Consider the following 19,322-nt stretch of genomic DNA (forward strand, 5'->3'; position numbering starts at 1 on the left):
ATGGTGCTGACAATTAAGTTAATCTATCTGTGTGAATCTATGTATAGAGTTTATATCTATGTAAATATATATGCGCGTAGAGCCGATATCCAAGTGGGTTAAGTTATATTCAAAATTGATAACTATGTAATTCTTTTTATGCGTGAAATTGATGTCTATGCAAATCTATCTATCTTGATATTTACGCGTATTAAATTCCAACATGCATTAATTAGCTCGGATACTGATTACTTTATTTACCCTTTATTTCCTCAGACAAAATATTGCTAACTGAACAATAACATTCTTTCTGCAATAATAATACCATAATTTACAATACTATTTACAATTATTTATAGGTGGTGTGCATGATCAAAAAAATATCAGTAACAAAAAATTATTATTTTTTTATTTTTTACGGATTAGATGCTGAGTATAAAACTACGTTAAAATTGAAAAAAAATATATCATTAGTTGAAAGTTCATCGTTTTAAAATGAATTGGATTGAATTCAATAACTGCAGAAACGAACGTTTAAGTTAGCGTGAAATTGTTCTGGGGTGATTTGGCGATGTTGGCGAAATTGTCTTCATTTCACGTCTTGCTGAGGCGACGATCTCTCTGACCGGTAGCAAGAAAGGTAAGAGGGGGACGGAAAATAAGCAAGGGGGAAAGAAATTCATTCACCAATTGAGCACGCAACATTATCATTACTTAAATCAAAGTTTTCCCAAAGAATTGAAGGGAGGGGAGAAACGTCGAAAACAATCCAAAGTTGGAAAAAAGGGGGTTAGGGGTCAAGTTCACGAAACTTAAAGGATATGAAACGACATCGAGAAATGGTCAGTGCAAGGGGAAAAAAAATATGCTATAAGTTGAGAAATGGCTGTAGAAAGACTAATATTTACATTTATCTTCCAGTGATCTATTATATCGTTATTGTTACCGGTTTCTTGCCAAGCAATAACCGCGGGGTGTTGTGAGGAAACAAAATCAAAGATCACTTCAATGTTTTGAAGAAAAAAGTACATTAGTGATCATTTCGGAAACAATGTGCTTGATTTAGTAGCAATATAAGAAGAAAAAAAAATAACGATGTTTTTGAGGTAAAAATATGAAACTTATTTGGAGATTCAAAATGTATTCGCCTTTTGAGTATAAAGAGAAGCAGTTTCCAGATATTATTTTGATAAAATTTAGTTAATGAAATCAGTAAAGAAATAAGAAATGTGGCAACAAAGAGTTAAATGACTTACTAATGGGGCATCAAATTTGAAAAGTAAAACGGCTGCAAAATATGCATCGTGAATTAGTTAAGTAATTAGTTTAATTATGCTATTTTCTATGAAATAAATCTACAGAAAAAGGAACATAAACACGTGAATCAATACAATGAAAAGCATATATATGAAATTGAATAAATGATGAAAGTTGTTTCCTCAATCATTCGCAATAATTAAAAGTGATGGTGGTAAATTCATGAAACATTTTAGTGAATATTAAAATTTTAATTACGTTAAGAAGCATTTTACTAATGAAAAATTACGCCAATACTATTTTCTGCGTGGATGCTTTTTTTTTTATAAATTAAAACTTTCATTGAAAGCGAGATTTTTATTGATCCATTTCATTAATACTCTTCCCTCGTTTTCATTTTTAAAAAATTCGCTAAAAACTTTCTAAATATGATGATATTTGTTCCCTGATGTGGCTCAGGGGATAGAGCGTTCGCCTTCCAATGAGATGAACCAGGTTCGAATCCCAGCGATGGCTGGTCAATACGAATCCAGCACCTGGCTTTCATCGACACAGTGCTGACGTAAAAATATCCTCAGTGGTAGACAGATCATGGGTTAGATTCCCCTCGCTGTCAGGATAACCGTGGTAGGTTTTCGTGGTTTTCCTCTCCATGTAACGCAAATGCGGTTTAGTTCCATTAAAAAGTCCTTCACGAAAGCAAAATTTCACCCAATATTTGATCCAGGAGTTTCCTTGTCTTCTGGATTGGGTTCAAAATTACAAGGCTACGGAATTGAACATTAGTACTCTTAAATCCAACTGTTCAACGGCGGTTATAAAATATAAGATATTTGTTCTTCATTTAAAAAATTATTTGATTAAATATTAATTGTGTTAGAAAAGGTAATGAAATTATTTACACAAAGCGAACACTTGTAGTACACTGTAAAAAATTACAGTACTGGCAGTTTGGGTGCATCATCCATAAAAGGCATTTTACAGTTCAATCCATTTTTGCTGTAATATATTATACCGTAATTTTTATAGTAATATTCATTTAAGTAGAGTGATTCAGTGATTTTACGACAATTATCACTGCAAAAATCATAGTATATCTGATTTCTTGTTCTGTAACATGTTCCAGTAAAAAGTAGCCAAATACAAGAGTAATACCAATATATATATATATACATTGAAACTCTCAATGCCACAGTTTTACAATTTAAGAAACTGTAAAATTAAAGTCTGTAATAAGTTCTTTAAGGTGGTCTGATACACAAGTATGTAACTGTTTTAAATTTTTAAAACTTTTTTGTCCTGTTGTATTAATAAATATACAAAAAAAAATTTAAAAAATTGATGTTTCTAATTTTTAACAAACTGAAAAGTTCGCGCTTTTATGTTGAAATGTTTTGTTTTATTTTATTTTTTCAAAAAATATAGCTATATATTTTATATACGTTTAGAATTTTTTGCTGTTACTGTTTTAAAAATGTCTAAAATTAAAACCGCATATTTTTTTTAAAATGAAATAAAATCTTAAACTGGTTAACAAGTTCTCAGAAAAGCAAAATTGAAGTAAAATTTCTAATGCACATATATATGTATTATATTTCATATAGGCTTTGAGATATATCATTTTAAAGTTAAAAAAGAATAAAAAATTTTTCATGGAGATAATGTTTCCAGCATACATTTAAAATTCACGATAAGGAAAAAAAAAGAAAAAAAAAACAGCACCCAATCTTATTTGCCGTTTTAACTGAGATAAGAACATAATTTTTATACCACATGTATTATAATTTACTGTATATATTTTCAAGCAATAAAATAAACTCAAAATTTTTAAGTCGTGTTCCTGGCCACTTCAAATAAAATGTTTTAGAAAAAAAAAGCAACATCTGTTCCGTGTCTTAAACTCAAAGTAGCTCTAGGTTATAATTAATATATCTTTTGTAGAGCAGTATAATATAAGATGAAAACTAGAAAATTAAAAAAGAAAACTCATTATGAGAACAATTATTTTTGGTTATAAAATACGATTTTCCCATACACGTACAAATGAACACACGCCAGTGGAAAGAAAATAATGATAAAAATCTATCCCATCTTTTACGACTCAAGTATTTCATTAAGTTTTACGGAGGTTATTCCTCTTTGCATATTTAGAAAGCTTTAAAAGTGAAGCATTAATGTGTATTTTATTCTGAAGGCTGTACACCCGCTTCATTTACGATATTAAGGTGTGGTCGTATTAGTGGTCCAAGAACAAAATAAGGGAAAGCATATCATCTCGTTTATTTACTTATAGCGTCAAATGAACAAGCATCGTTTTTCAATTACTTTACTAGAGTCCGTAGTGTCGAAGCGGATTCTATTAAATTTTAGGTTGTCTTGGGAATTTATGATTTTCAGCTGAAAGGTCTTTTATGTCTGTTGCCAGTAGATCGTTCTAATATACGAACTTTGTGGCAATTAGCCGCCAAATGATGTTTGACCTTAGTCACCCGTCATTAACTAAAGAGTGAGAAATACCTGCCCTTCCCTTGTAACCAGATTATTGGCCAGTGAATCAAACGGGTCTTTTATCAACAAAACCAGGGGTTATGCAGACAGGTTAGCAGATTAGTCAAAGCTCTTCTCCAACAAGCTTTTTGACCAATTGCGTGTGGGTATTTTTGATGACCTCATTAATTAGATGACAGATTATTTGACCAAAAGGACAATATTTCAAAATCTGTCAGTGGACTCTCAATGGGAGGAAAGCTTTTTGTGAAAGACTCAAAGAATTCGGGGGTTTGTTCAATCCCCCTTCTAATCTCAACGCTAATTGATTTGAGGATGGAATGAGAATAAAAAACCTGTGGCGAGCGTTATTTTACTGTTTAACGAGGATCAAAACTTGATTTGATGCCAAAGGTTACAGATAAAATCAATCTCTTCGATACCATGATCAACATAAAGAATTACGGTTTGGGTATATATCGGGATTTTATTTCAGATTCCAATACGATTCTTTTCATATAAACATAAGAAATTTTTTTTTAAAGGCTATCCAACTTTAACCTTTTATTTATTTTTATGCTAATTAAAACTTTCGTATATTTATGTAGAATTTGTATAATTAAAAAGAATATGGTAAATCCAAATTTACACACAATTTACATCGTTGACTGTTGAAATGTATTTCATACATTTATTGAAATATAACATATTTTAGAGTAAGAAATAAATGACTAAATTGTCTTTATAAAATATAGAGCTTTATCAATTTTTCATTTAAATGATTTATCAATTAAATTACAATATTGAATTTAAATAGCATTTGTGCTTATAGATTAGTTTTAATTCATGGAAAATAACTCATTTATTTATTATTATTACAACTATTATTATTAATATTTTGTTTTCACTACAATGCTTCTGTCAGAAAAATTTAAAGCGTAATAATAAAGTTTTTACGATAAAAATATTTTACTCAAACTATTTTCTAACAATAAAGCAAATAATTTTATTATTCCATCAAGCAGCATGTAAATTAAACATTTCCAAAATAAAGTTATAAAATAATTTACACTTCATTTCATAACAGTAATTTCTTCTGAATAAAACATTTTTTAATATAATATAAAGTAGGGATTTTAAATTTGAAAAGTTTTGTTGTTGGTACAAAGTATCCTAAGTCTTTTGGTTACGGCGTTTAGCATTAAGCTTATCATTCTGGTCCATTTATTGAACCAGCCGTAAGCAAGAGGTTAAAAGTTTTGTTGTTGGTACAAAGTATCCTAGGTCTTTTGGTTACGGCGTTTAGCATTAAACTTATCATTCTGGTCCATTTATTGAACCAGCCGTAAGCAAGAGGTTAACACCACATTTGTTTAGCTTAGTTCGTTTATAATAATTACAATAAACAACATTGATTCGATCAGACGAGAAAAAGTCAACCCACTATCGTTAAGACTCTTCGGCCGTTTTCCTAATCTAAAAGACCTTGGAAGGATACACTTTAAATATGCTAATTAAACAGTACTTTTTTAAAATAAGTTAGCAAAATCTGAGACACAAAAGCGTACTTTATTTAAATAAACTTACATTTTTCTCAACGTATTCGAACTTTTTTACTTTCAAGTATGGGAAAATGGTCGATCAAAATCCCTAAAATGTGGCCTCAGTGGTCTATTTAGAAGACCGATTAAAAATTATTTCAATTTCTTGCACTTTTTTTGTCATATTTGTAGATCGAATTATGTAACTAAATAAAAAATATAAATTTTTAAAACTCGTCTATTCAAAGAAAATTCATGCAAAAATACTTTTAATAATTATTGATTACTAAATTATTTAATCATAAATAAAAATTTTTTTTAACTGTACACAAGTTTTTAAATTAGAAAGAAAATAGTTTCTGAGAAAAAAGGGCAAAATATTCATATTCTTGATTTCTTATGTCTCGTGAACAATTTAGCAAAATTTTCTCAAATTATAGATTTTAACTATACTGTTTAAGAAGATGTTAAAGTTTTTATTATCTTTTATTTTGTCCGTATATATTTCTTTGCCGTTATTTTATCATTTATTTTATATTTATATTAAATATTTATATGAAATATTAATATTAAATATTTATATTATTACCATTTATATTAAATATTATATTTAATGCACGACTATTAATTTTAATTATTTTAACATTGATTGACCTTAAAAATGAAGAAACAGCATATTAAAAATTTAATTTCAAGAAAGAAAAATATAAAAAATAATATGACAGTTCACCGTGACAAAAATATGGAGAAAGCTACCAGAAGATGGTGAAATTTATCGTGTTTATAGCTCTATGGGAACAGCAAAAAACTCAGTAATTTTTACCGCAGCATTTTGGTAATGATTTTAGTAAATTTAACAATAAAAAATATAGCTTTATAATGTGTGATAAATTTTTGTAAATGAGGTAAAAATTCTGGAATTTTATCATAACATGACATAAAAACCAATTATTCGGTTGAATTTACTTTTCAGTTTCGTATTTTTTACTAAATGTCTTATTTTTTACCGTATTTTTTACTAAATAAAAACCATAGCTTTGGAAATCAGAATTTTAGGTAAACCGTTAACATATAAACGGAAAAATTACCAAATAAATGGTTTATATACCGTATATTTCAGATTTATTAACCAGAATTAGGTTTTTTTTACAGAAATAGTATTACCATACTGTACGGTAGTTTTACAAAAACATTTTTCGTTGTGTTACATGAAAAAAAGGCATATTATTTCTGAAAAATATAATTTTCAAGTTATTATTCTACCAAAAAAAAAAAAAGCACTTTTATAAATTATATTGTGAGTAAAAGTAATTATTAACATACCAGTTGCATTTTTCATATAGATACTTTTTTCAATTATGGTACATTAAATGTTAACTTTCAAAGATAATGAATAAAATATTTATTAATGAAAATGTTAATTGTGAGAATTCTTGTTTAATGATTATTACTTTATCAATAACATCAAGTTAAATGCAGAAAGATTCACGCTTCCATGCACGAATTAATACAATTTAGAAGTCATCTTCTATAATTAATAGAAAGGAATGATTAATTACAGAAAAAAGAATGCAAATATTTGTTACGTTAAGTGATTTAAAAAACAAGTTAATTTATCAAAGTTTAGACATTAGCACTGGTTAACAAGCTCATTTAAAAATATTTAAATAATGTTTGTTTGTTTTAAAACTTTTACGTTGCTTGTTGCGGGCAGTTATTGAAATAAGGTCATTCAACGCTGATTTATTTTGCTTCGTTGACTTTCTTGAATATTTGCATAAAAGAAAAAGAAAACTTTTAAATACCACATTAATTTATTTTAAAGGCAATATAATTTGCATAATGATTAAGTCTTCTGAGAACTGAATTAGATACAGATCATAAGGAAGGGGAAAATAAACTATTTTAATTTTAGAAATTTTTATGTAATAGTAACATTGAATATTGAAGAAAAACTAATTCATGTTAAATTTTTTCAAGTTAGAACAGGCTATTTTAAAACTAATTTCATAAATTATACCAAAAATTGAAAATATAAATTTTTTAAAAACAGAATGCAAAAATGTATCATCGAAGATTTGCGAGATTTTTGTATACTTATAGTATAAAACAACTGCAACAAAAAATAACTAAGACAATGCATAACATTGTGAAAAATTTGCATCATCTTTAAAATCCATTTTTTCCGTAAAATATTGTACTGCAATTTTTACAGTAATATTTAATCAGAGTAATTCAGAGATTTTATGGTAATTATTACTGTAAAAATTACGGTGCATCAGATTTTTTGTTCCGTAACATGTTCCGGTAAAAATGGATTTTACGGTAATAAGTATCAGCACCTAGGGTGCCGGTACTTTTTACTGTAATTTCCTCCGGAATTTTTTAACTGTGTACCCTTTACAAAAATGTGTCAAATAAAGAGTCAGATCGTTTTAAATAATATTTTTTAAGGGATTCATAATTAATGCAAGATATGTAGTAGAAAAAAAAGAAAAAAATATTTGATAAATAATAACTGAACTACAATAATTACAGAAGAACGAATAATTCCTTCAGCTGAGTCACGATATTTGTGAAAATCAAACATCACTTTTTTTTTTTGTATCAGCTTAAAAATAAATGAATAAACGAGCTGACAAAAATAAGTTTTAGCCAAAATAAATAAAAAATAAAAACATTTATAAACTTAAAGGTTCAATCATAGGGCAACACATGAGGAAATTTCCTTCAGCACATGTCTGTATAATTATACCTTCTATTTTTTGTAACATAGCTCCATAAAATATCCTTTAAAACTGCATATAAGAAATTAAAATAATAAATACAAAGTTACTTGAAATCAATCACGCGTTATTTAAAGTGGTTAAAAATCACACAGAGGGGTTATATTAAAACATAGGGGCAGAAAAGGCATGTAAACAAAAGATAACGAGGTTCAATTATTCAGTATTTACGTAATCATGTAGACATTTAAATTACCCCTTAAAATGATGAGCTCGAATTTCTAAGAGAGAGGCCTTTTATCTATAGAACGGAGAAGCAATTGACCAACGCCCCCGCCTCAATCGGGTGCTCAGAGGAGTTCCTCTTGCAAACTTCGTAATTAGTCACGACAGAGTTGAGAAGAAATTTTTTGAAACTCTGTTCAAAACTTTGTCAGGGTTTGCTCAGAAATTGCGTCAAGATATTTTGATAAGAGATAGTTGCTATTTTCAAAAGCCTAAGTCATGGATAATTTGATATTTTTATGTTTCACAGTGGGACTTCGTCCTATGCTTCGCTGTATAAAATCCGGAATAATTGAAAATTTGAGAATAGGATTACGATAGCACCTGTGATTAAATTATATTGAACTGTTCAGGGTTGAAAAATTTGGAACTAGTGAAAAAGGCTGAGATTACATTAGAATAAAATTTATATCTACCGAAATGATTCTCAAGCAATTCATAGGATAATAATTTTTAGCATAATTAATTGTTATAACAGTCAACAAGAAAATTTTTATGAATGACTCTCACAAAATATAACTTAAAATTTATTTTAAAGTTTATATTCATAATTTTGCTTTTGTTTTGTTGCTTTTTAATTATTTTTTCTATCACGGAGAAAAAAATAATGGTAAAATTACTGTACCTTATTGCAATGACATTTCCGGTAAAAAAAAACAACAACAACATAATTATGGTTAATAAATCCAAATTATACGGTTTTTAAACCATTCATTTGGTAGATTTTCTGTTTAAATTGTAATGGTTTACCGGAAATTCTGGTTTGCAAAATTATAGCTTTTATTACTACATATTTAGTAAAATACAAAACTGAAAAGCAAATTTAAACGAATAAATGATTTTTATGCCATACTCTAAAATATCATGATAAAATTACCACAATTACCATAGCTTATTACATATTATAAAACCATATTATTATACTATAAAACCATTACCATAGCTCGTCCGTAAAAATTACAGAGCTCCCAATTGAGTCAAAAACATGGTAAATTTTATCATATTCTGGTAGCTCTTCACATCATATTTACAACACAAACCGCAATCGTTTGTGGAATTTTCATAAATTTGGGATTAAAAAAAATTATAGCAAAATATCTTTTCTTAATTACTTTCGCAAGTTACTTTCAATTCTACGAATTATAAGGTGAAATCTGTGTTAAAAAAAACTTATTCTGCAAGGATAAATATGTCTAGAATAACTTAGCATATCTCTTTTGCACCTCACTTGTACTTTCGTATAATTTTAAATATTCCCATAAATTAGTTAAGGTAAAGAAGAAATAGCTGTTAAAGTATTTGAATATTGATATTTAGGATTCATTTAGGCTCTAAATAGCAAGGGAGTCTTAGTCTACTATATGCAAGAAATAAAATTTGTGCTTGAATATTTCCATTACTCCTAATACTACGAAGGGACTACAGGTAATTTTGGCTTCACAGCAATTTGAGTTATCTATCAGGTGATTGCAAACATTTAAGCCTGATATGAGTTGCATAACAAAAAAAGATCACAGAAATTGTAGAGACACAAGAGCAACCAACAAATGATTAAGAAATACTGAGAGCTATTGATTTTCTTACTGAAATCAAAACACGACGTCTATATTTGTCAATTGAAAAAAAGGCACTTTTTTTCATGACCTGTCGCAGGAGAAACAGTATGGAAACTTAAAAAGAAAAATCCTCTATTCATCTGATGTTGTCAATTTGCATTTCCCTACATTCTGGTCACTGGTAACAATTAATCAACAATGGTATCAATTATCATATCAACCACATAGGGTAGTGTAAAAATATGGAGAGTAATTTTGAGATGTGAATAAAGAAATTTCAAGTAAAAATCGCGGCACATATTTTATGAAAAGTAAATTTTAAAATTTCGATGAAAAGCTTAGAATAATCAAAAATCCTAAACACAAAATGTCCAAAGTTCAACAATTTCTTTTAGATAAAAAGGCTTCGAAGCAAAGTTAGCCGAAGTAAGAAGCTTTAACATGTGGGTCGTGCCTACTAAAAATGTAAACACAGTAGTCCGATAACGAAAAATATCTAAATCAGTAACATTTTGCCTATTAAAATATTTGATTACGGTGACTTAGGTTACATAACACTAACTTATCAGAGAAATTCCTTTAAGTTTATTCATTATTATTTACGCTTATCAGAGAAATTCATTTATTATTAATTTAACCAAATGAAGGGTGTTTATGCCATGCTCTAAGGCATCGTGATAAAATTACAAATTTTACCACTTTTAGTAAATTTTATCACTTATTATAAAACCATATTTAATTGTTAATTTTACCAAAGGTCAGTAAAAATTACCGAACTTCTTGGTGTTCCCATAGAGCAAGAAATAGTAAATGTTACCATATTCTGGTAGTTTTGATCATACTTTTTCTCAATGTCAGTATAAAGATTATAAAATTTTTATGAAAATTAAGATTTGGAGACGTTAATGATTCAGTGATACATATAACGCACTTTTTTTGTTTAAAACTATCGAAGAAAAAATTAAAATTCCTTTGTTAAAATTATTAAATTGTTTATTTTCGAATGTCATAAACTTAAATTTTATATGTATCTCCCAACAATTCCACTCATTTCTAAACATATAATTTTATGACAATCATCACGAAAGTTGCAGAAAACCATCTTATTATCTTCGAAAACAGGCTAACGCCAAACGATAAGGATCACATCTTAGATTTAATTCTATCCTCACATTCAACTTTCGAATGTGAGTTGGAGGCGGAATAAACGATTCATATTTCCCACTGAAAGACCTTTTAATCGACCAAAGATCATATTTGCAAAGTTAAGCATCGCTGGCTGCTGAACTTGGTAAAATAGACGAGCGTGAAAACACGCACAATTCCGAAATTCTTATCAAGCAGTTGTTGAAATCACACATACAAGTGTGATTGTTTCAAAATTATATACCCGGAACTGCTGGAAATCTAATGAAGCTGTAAGTATAGCCATAACCGTATCTAATTCAGAATTCGTCTGTGTGCAAAGGTTCATGCCACTAAGACAAAGCTTTCTGCAACCATTAACAACACGTTTTACTGATGAAAAGGATATTCATATTATACTGTGTTTTTACCATCGTAATTTAAACGTTTTCTGGGATGAGCAATTTAGTTTGGATGAAATTAAAGTGAAACACCAAAAAAAGATAGTGACTATGTTTTTCATCTAAGTAAATCATGAGCTTAGCATGGTTTAAAAACAAAGACCTTTAACATGATATAATTAGCATAAAATAGACTCACGGATAGTATAGTGCACATTCCATCAGCAAGTTGATCACGGCTTAGGGTGCAAAGGGCGTCCGTAATATTTAGAGGCAACTCCCTAAAAGATTTTAATAGCCAAATGGGAAATGAAGTTTTATTTCCCCCATCCTTCTTTTCATTTTTCATCATCATTTAGTTCACTCATTTATACTCGAAGATTGAAAAACAACAAGTCAAAATAAAGTAGAAAAATAATTCTAGCAAGGTCAACACCATTAGAACATTTTACAGTCATTATTAATATAACATTATTGTTTGTATCAATAATTTCACTGACTAAATTTGTAACAAGAATATTCTTGAAGCTACACTATAAATTTGATACATAGAATTGGACTAAGTAAAGTACTTTAAAATAATATAATTCAAGATATGAAAACTATATACTCTGTAAAAATTCCGTAAAAAAGTACCGAACTCAGGGTGCGGCTAAGTTTTTACAGTAAAATACATTTTACCGGAACATGTTAGGGAACAAAAATATTGACATACCATAATTTTTACAGTAATAATTACGGTAAAATCAATCACTGAATAACTCTAATTAAATATTACTGTAAATTTTACGGTATATTATTTTACGGTAAAATGGATTTTGCGGATGATGCATCCAAAGTACCGGTACCTTATACCGCAATTTGATACGGAATTTTTTACAGTGTAGGTGTTAGGCACAGAAATATAATTTAAATGAGATAATGCCATGTTTAAATAAAAATTCACATATGTATAATGATCCGATATCTAGAATTCCGACTTATAAAGTTCCGATAAGTAGTTTAAGTTATACAGGTATATAAAGTTAATATATTAGTATAAAGGTACATATTAGGTATATAAAGTTACGATACATAAAAGTTTTGGTAAAAAGTACTGGCATCCTGAGTGACGGTAATTTGTACCGCGTAATTTGATGCGGAAATTTTTTACAGTGTATAGTGTATTCGCTCTTTTACATATAATTCTAAAGAATGAAATATAACAGTAGGTACTGAGACCTCAAAATATTTTAATTCTGAAGCATTTTCACACGAATGTCACTAAATCAATAGTTTAATTACATTATTTTTCATTTTTAAACGAATGTCATTAAATCAATAATTTAATTACATTATTTTTCATTTTTACACGAATGTCATTAAATCAATAATTAAATTACATTATTTTTCATTTTTACACGAATGTCATTAAATCAATCATTTATTTACATTATTTTTCATTTTTACATTTAAATTATAAAACACGTTCAGTAGCACATTTCGAGTTAATAAGATATTTCTGAAACTATTTTGGTTTTTTTTTAAAAATATCCCGCACTTTTATATAAAGAAGAAAATTGAAAATTTATGTAACGATATGATTTTGATATAGAAATTAATGGATGTTTACATAAAAAAAAAATTTTAAAAAATGGACGCTTTTTTCATCGATACTTAAATATACCATCATATTGCTTTGTTTTGATACATAAATTATAAAAAATCAACTTATTATTATCCTGAATAATGTAAGATTGGTTATAGCAAAAACTCATACTTGCTTGAATAACCCGTTTTGGGTTTATAAGGATTTCTGAATAATTTTGAAGATAAAAATACTCCGTTGCATTAAAAAGAAAATAAAAAAATGATAATCGAATTTTTGCACAGAATATTAATGAAAATTAGAATATATACAAACTAAAATGGAAGAGTGTTTTTATTGATAGATGTATAAATCATGCAATGTATCAGATTTATTATCCGCTTATATGCTTTTTGTTATTGGATAAAGTGTTCCTGTTATTCATTATTCATCAAAAAATATCGCCATTTTCAGAAAGTCTCAACAGATAATAAGTTAAAAGAAATCACAAAAATCTTATTAAAGCGGAATAGATGTGAATTTTGATGGATTCATAGAGATCATAAAGAAGTTCATTTTTTAATCGCAACGGACAAGATAATTGAATCCCGCCCTCTGTTACAGAGGACATGTAAACGCCTCAATGCAGATTACACACAGTTACAGGTGGGTTGATATGGTTAATATAAAATACGACAGGCTTGGCCATTTTTTTTACCAAAGTCAAATGTCTTGAAATCAAAATTTAATTTCCTTGTAATTTAAATCGATGAAAAATTGTTTCTTATGAAAGAAAAAAATATTATGCAACACAAAATGCTTTTTACCAAGTCAAACCACAATTTGTTTATGATGGTTTATGGTTTAGAAAACAGAGGAACATTTAAATCAGGCAAGCGGTGATGATTAAGGGGTCTGGGACACAAAAATCTTAAAAATTATGAGCTGTTTTTATCTCCTAAAAAAATAATCCAATTAACTGTATTTTCAAATTGTTAAAAAATAGGTTTTCATATTAGTTAGAAGACAAGATTATATTTAGTTTTATTTAGCCCCCAGGTGAAATTCAAGTAATGTACGCAAATGCGTCAAAACAATATAAGCATTTTTATTAAATTCCAAAATGCGTCCCATGCCCTTAAAGTGCTTGAGAAATAATTGCTTTACAAGCACAAGCAATTATTTTTTTCCAAATTGTTCTTAACGAAAACTGAAGGAAATTTTAAATTTTCGCATGTTCATACGCAAATGGAAATTGCATGTTATTAGAAGTATGTAATTATAAAACGTTATCTGATTTAATTATGATTGTATTTCCTTTCCAGGTGTAAATACATTAATGACAAAAAGTTTCAAAAAGCTTACATAATTTTGAAAAAAAAAACTGCATTGTAACTATAAATGAGAGAGATTTTTGGAAAGTAATACATTAAAATCACGCAAATAAATGACTTAAAATATTTTAACGGAATGATCAAAATATTCAATTGATAACCGTTTCAGAGAATATTGATCTTCTTCAGTTTGAAAGTTGAATTATAATTAGAATTTCTCAACATAAATGCCAAAAGCTTATTAAAGTAATAACAAACAAACTTTAAACATTACAAAGTGTAATAAACATCACCAAAAATAACAAAATAATTTAAAATTTTTTTACTAAATTGTAATGTTTATGAGCTTCGCATTTGGATTTCATAAATTAAATAAAGAAACATAATTATTTCTAATATTTATAATTTGTATTGTCTAAACTAATCATTATTTTATTAATTTATTTACTTTTTTAAACTTAATTATTACAATTAAAAAGTTTCGAAAATTATTGAAAAATTATTATCAAATATTTATGTGTCATCAAATGTTATTATCAAATATTATTAAAAATTATTTGTCTATGCATGCCTTTCAAAAAAATACTACTGAATAAAGCAAAAGTGTAAATTTTCAGCAAATGGTGCTTTTGTTGCTAAAACTAAGTTTTGTTAAAACTTTTCAATTATGTTCAATGTTTTGACTAGACTAATTTATAAAATGAATCCAAAAGCTCTTATTTTATTCTAAAAATTCTTTTACTAAAGACAAATATACATACAAAAAATTCTGTTCTTAAAGTACAAAACTCTTGCACACGATTAATTAAAAAAAATTAAAGGAAAAAAATATTAAATACAGGAATATTATAGATCTTCAAAAGTCAAGAAAATTTAGAAAAATTTTTTTTCCTTACACAGTCTGACGAATTTTGTAAATAATTGGAGAAACGTGTAATAATAAAGGAACATATTTATTTCTAATATTTCTAATTTGTATTTCTTAAACAAAATATTTCTGTTTACTTTTCTTATTTTTTTAATGTAGTTATTATACTTAGAGAATTTCGAAAATTATTCAAAAATAAATATTCAAATATTTGTGAGTAAATTACTTATACATCCATGTATGCTTTTAAAAAATGTAGCTGCATGAATGCAAAAATTCTAATTTTATTCTCATAATAATAAATTTTTACTAAAGAGAAGTATTTATGCAATAAAAAAAACTGTTCTTAAAATACAAAACTACTGTACACGATAATTGAAGAAAAATCTAAAGAAAACAAAAATTTTGAAAAAATAATAAAATACAAGAATAATAAATAAAAAAATATTATATTTCCTCTTAATAGGTCAATAAAATTTAGATTAATTTTTTTCACAGATTTTTCTGATTTTTCAGTCTGATGATTTTTTTACCAGTTGGAAAATCAATAAAAAAATATTTATCTCTGATATTTATAGTTTGTCTTTTAATAAATTATTTTTTATTTATTCTTTAAATTTAATTCGTATAGTTAAAGAATTTGCAAAATTATTAAAAAATAAATATTAAAATATTTAGGAGTAAATTATTTGTCCATACTATGCATGCTTTTCAAATAAAAAAAAAGCTACAGAATTAATGCAAAAACTCTAAGTTTATTCTCGAAAGAATAATTTTTCACCGAAGGCAAATATACAGGCAAAAGAAAGCTAATCTTAAAATGTAAAACTACTGTACACGATAATTGATAAAAAATCTAAAGCATAAAAAAAAAAAAAAATTTAAAAAATATTATATTTCCTCTTCAAAGGTCAAGAAAATTTGGATTCATTTTTTTCCCGTAACGCTGTCTGATGAATTTTGTTACTAATTGGAAAAACGTGTAAAAGTCATAAATATGAGTAAAACATATTAACACTATATTTTCGTGCAATGCATATTTTGAATTAAAGGCTTTATTTCCTTTTTTTTTATAAAAAAACAACTGGAAATTCTGGTTTAGTGTTCAAGTTATGAAATCTATTATTTTGATGAATGATGATTTCTCACTTTTTTTTTCAATTTCAATGTTTTCCAAGAAAAACATCATAAATTTTCCGTCATGCTAATGAATGTTAAGGAAAAGTTAACTGATCGAGAAAAAATTAGTTTTCTTTATTAGCTTTAATTTACTTTTAATGATTAAGGAAATATTTTGACGAAACATAATATAAGTTTAATAATCTAAGGAAACTTGTAATTGGATTTAATGCTTAATAATTTAATAATAAGGAAAAATTCAATCGTTTTTTTTTTCTTTTTTTTTTTTTTTTTACAATTTCATAAATGATATTTTAGGAAACTCTTACAATAGAACCAAAAAAGTTAATTTCGCTATATTTTTCAAGTTTAAGTGCAAAACTAAATTTTAATAAAATAATAATAACTAAATTATAATGTACAAATGTATAATCTAATCTATAAATTTATAAATGTACAATGTATAATCTATAATAACTAAATTAATTTCATACATTAAGTTAATTTACTAATTTATTTAATAATGTCAAATTAATTAGCAGTACATTGAGCAAAAATTTTATCTATCTCTACTTATCGTATTATAAAATATTTATTTCTGTGTAATGCATACATCTATTTTTTTGAGCGTTTTTACATTTTGTAGCAAAATTATATAAAGTAATATTCTGTTAATACAATTTCATTGCTTGTTTAATCAAATTTTTTTATGATAATTAAATTTAAATCAAAAGTTATTTAAAACAAACCTTAATTTTGCAAGCAAAGAAAAAATAACTCGGTTTAATGTTGTAAACAAAATGTCACTTTTTTTTGCTATTAATAACTATAATATTATCAAAAATTCGAAGATTTTAATTAGAAGTTTGTACAGAAATTTGAATTTTGTGATCAAATTACGTTATAAAGTACCGGAACTTGGGTGCATCATCCGTAAAATCAATTTTACCGTAAAAGCCCTTTTTAGCGTAAAATATTATACCATAATTTTTACAGAAATATTTATTTAGTTAGAGTGTTTCTCTCATATTACGGTAATTATTACAGTAAAAATTACGGCATATCAGATTTTTTTTATTCGTAACATTTCCCAGAAAAAATTTATTTTACAGTAAAAAGTACCGTCACCCTGATTTCCTGTACTTTTTATCGTAATTTGGTCCGGAATTGTTAACAGTGAGGCAACATTTAGCCAGAAATTCTTGTTTTCAAAATAATAGTTCTTATTACTAAATAATTACAGTTCTTAGTATATTCAGTAAAAACAAATTGAAAAGTACTGAAAAGTAAATTTAACCAAATAAATGGTTTTTATCTAAGGAATCATGATAAAATTAACAAATTTTATCGCATTTACCAAATTTTATCGTATTTTATAAAATCATATAATACTGCTAATTTTGCAAAACTCATTACCAAAAATTTTTATTCGGTAAAAATTACAGAGGGATTTGGTGTATATATTTCATTTTTTAATGAAGTATAAAAGAAACTTTACTTTGGCGAAAATATTTGGATCATTTTGAAAATATTTTATATTTGTTCCCGTTTAAGAAATAAATGAAAGTAAAATTGAAATAAAATTCTAAAAGAAAAAAAGTCCGATTATTTTCTAAAGGAACCATGCAAGATAGAAGCAAAAATTTGTATAGAGCCAATAAAGCGAATGCTGCTAATGCCCCTCTTATACTGTACACAAAATACTTCAAAACTAGAAAATGCTACTTTAGTTGCAAAATAAACTTTACCACCCGCTTTATCAACTCGCAAAATCATACAACTTCTTCCTAAACCATATTATCAAATGCACTTTTCACTAAGTCGTTAAATAAAATGTGTTGACGGAATGTCTTAATGAAATTAATTACTGGTTACAAGTTAGATACAAAAAGACTACGAAACGATGAGATAGCGAACTCATGATATATATGATGGGCGCGAAGCTATAAAAAGAGCTATTTCTCTAACTAGACACGTTGTCTAGGAAGATTTGATAAGAGAGCGGTAGTGCTTTCTATGAGAGCGATCTGATCACGTTTGGACAACTAGCTATTATCGCATTTCAGATAAGTGGTTGGATCTTTAAAGGTTGTAGAATGAGTTATAAGACTAAGGAAGTCTGGCATAGAGAAATATTCTGATTATGACTTTACAAGCTATTCTAGATAAATTGAAATTAATTTATGAGCAACATTAACTTCATTTGAAGAAAATTATGTTCATGTCTTTAAATATTCTTTTTTGAAGGTATGAAGTTGAAAGAAAAGAAAACATTTGAAAATGTTAAAATTTTCCTAATATATATAGATGCAATCAGATTTAAAAGAATAGATCTATAAGTAAACACAAACATTACTATACCTGCATTTTTTAAAATAAAAAAGGTATGTAACGAAAATAATAATTTGATAGCATAATTCTTAATATGAAAGCCTCATTTGAAAAACGTATTAAACAAATCATTTAAAAATACATTTTTCTTATAAATTTAAATTTTTATTTACATTTTTTGAGCTTATTCAGACTTATTTGAGCTTATTTCTTAACTTTTCTTACATTTTTTGAGCTTATTTCTTAAACTCAGTAGTAAGCTGCAGGGGGTACCAAGAAAGCTTTTCCATTATAATATAATTAAAAAAAGTCTAAACATGCGTCTAAATATACGTTCGTCTAAATATGCATTAATTGTACAATTTTCCCAAAATGTGAAATAACGATTGATTTAGTTTGAATGTTGCTATTTTACTTAAAAGTAAAATATTAATAACAAATAGTTTTAACCTTGAAATTTTTTATTAAATTTTAAAATTCATTGTTAGAAATTTCTCGGTAAAAATTGTATAATTAAATAGCAATTTATTTAATTGTTATTTAACCATATTCAACCAAAATAGTCAAATAAACATGAAATATATGATATTAAAACTGTTAAGTGTAAGAAAAATAGTTTCTTGATTATCTTTACCTAACACGGTTTAACAACCAGAATTCTATTCTCGCCATCTAGGCCCGCCTCATGAAGCCTTTTTGTTCCGTGCAGCTGGGTACACACTGTAGCTGTGAGGGATACTTGGTCA

Source organism: Parasteatoda tepidariorum, chromosome X1 (genome assembly GCF_043381705.1).
Source record: "Parasteatoda tepidariorum isolate YZ-2023 chromosome X1, CAS_Ptep_4.0, whole genome shotgun sequence".
Lineage (NCBI taxonomy): Eukaryota > Metazoa > Arthropoda > Arachnida > Araneae > Theridiidae > Parasteatoda > Parasteatoda tepidariorum.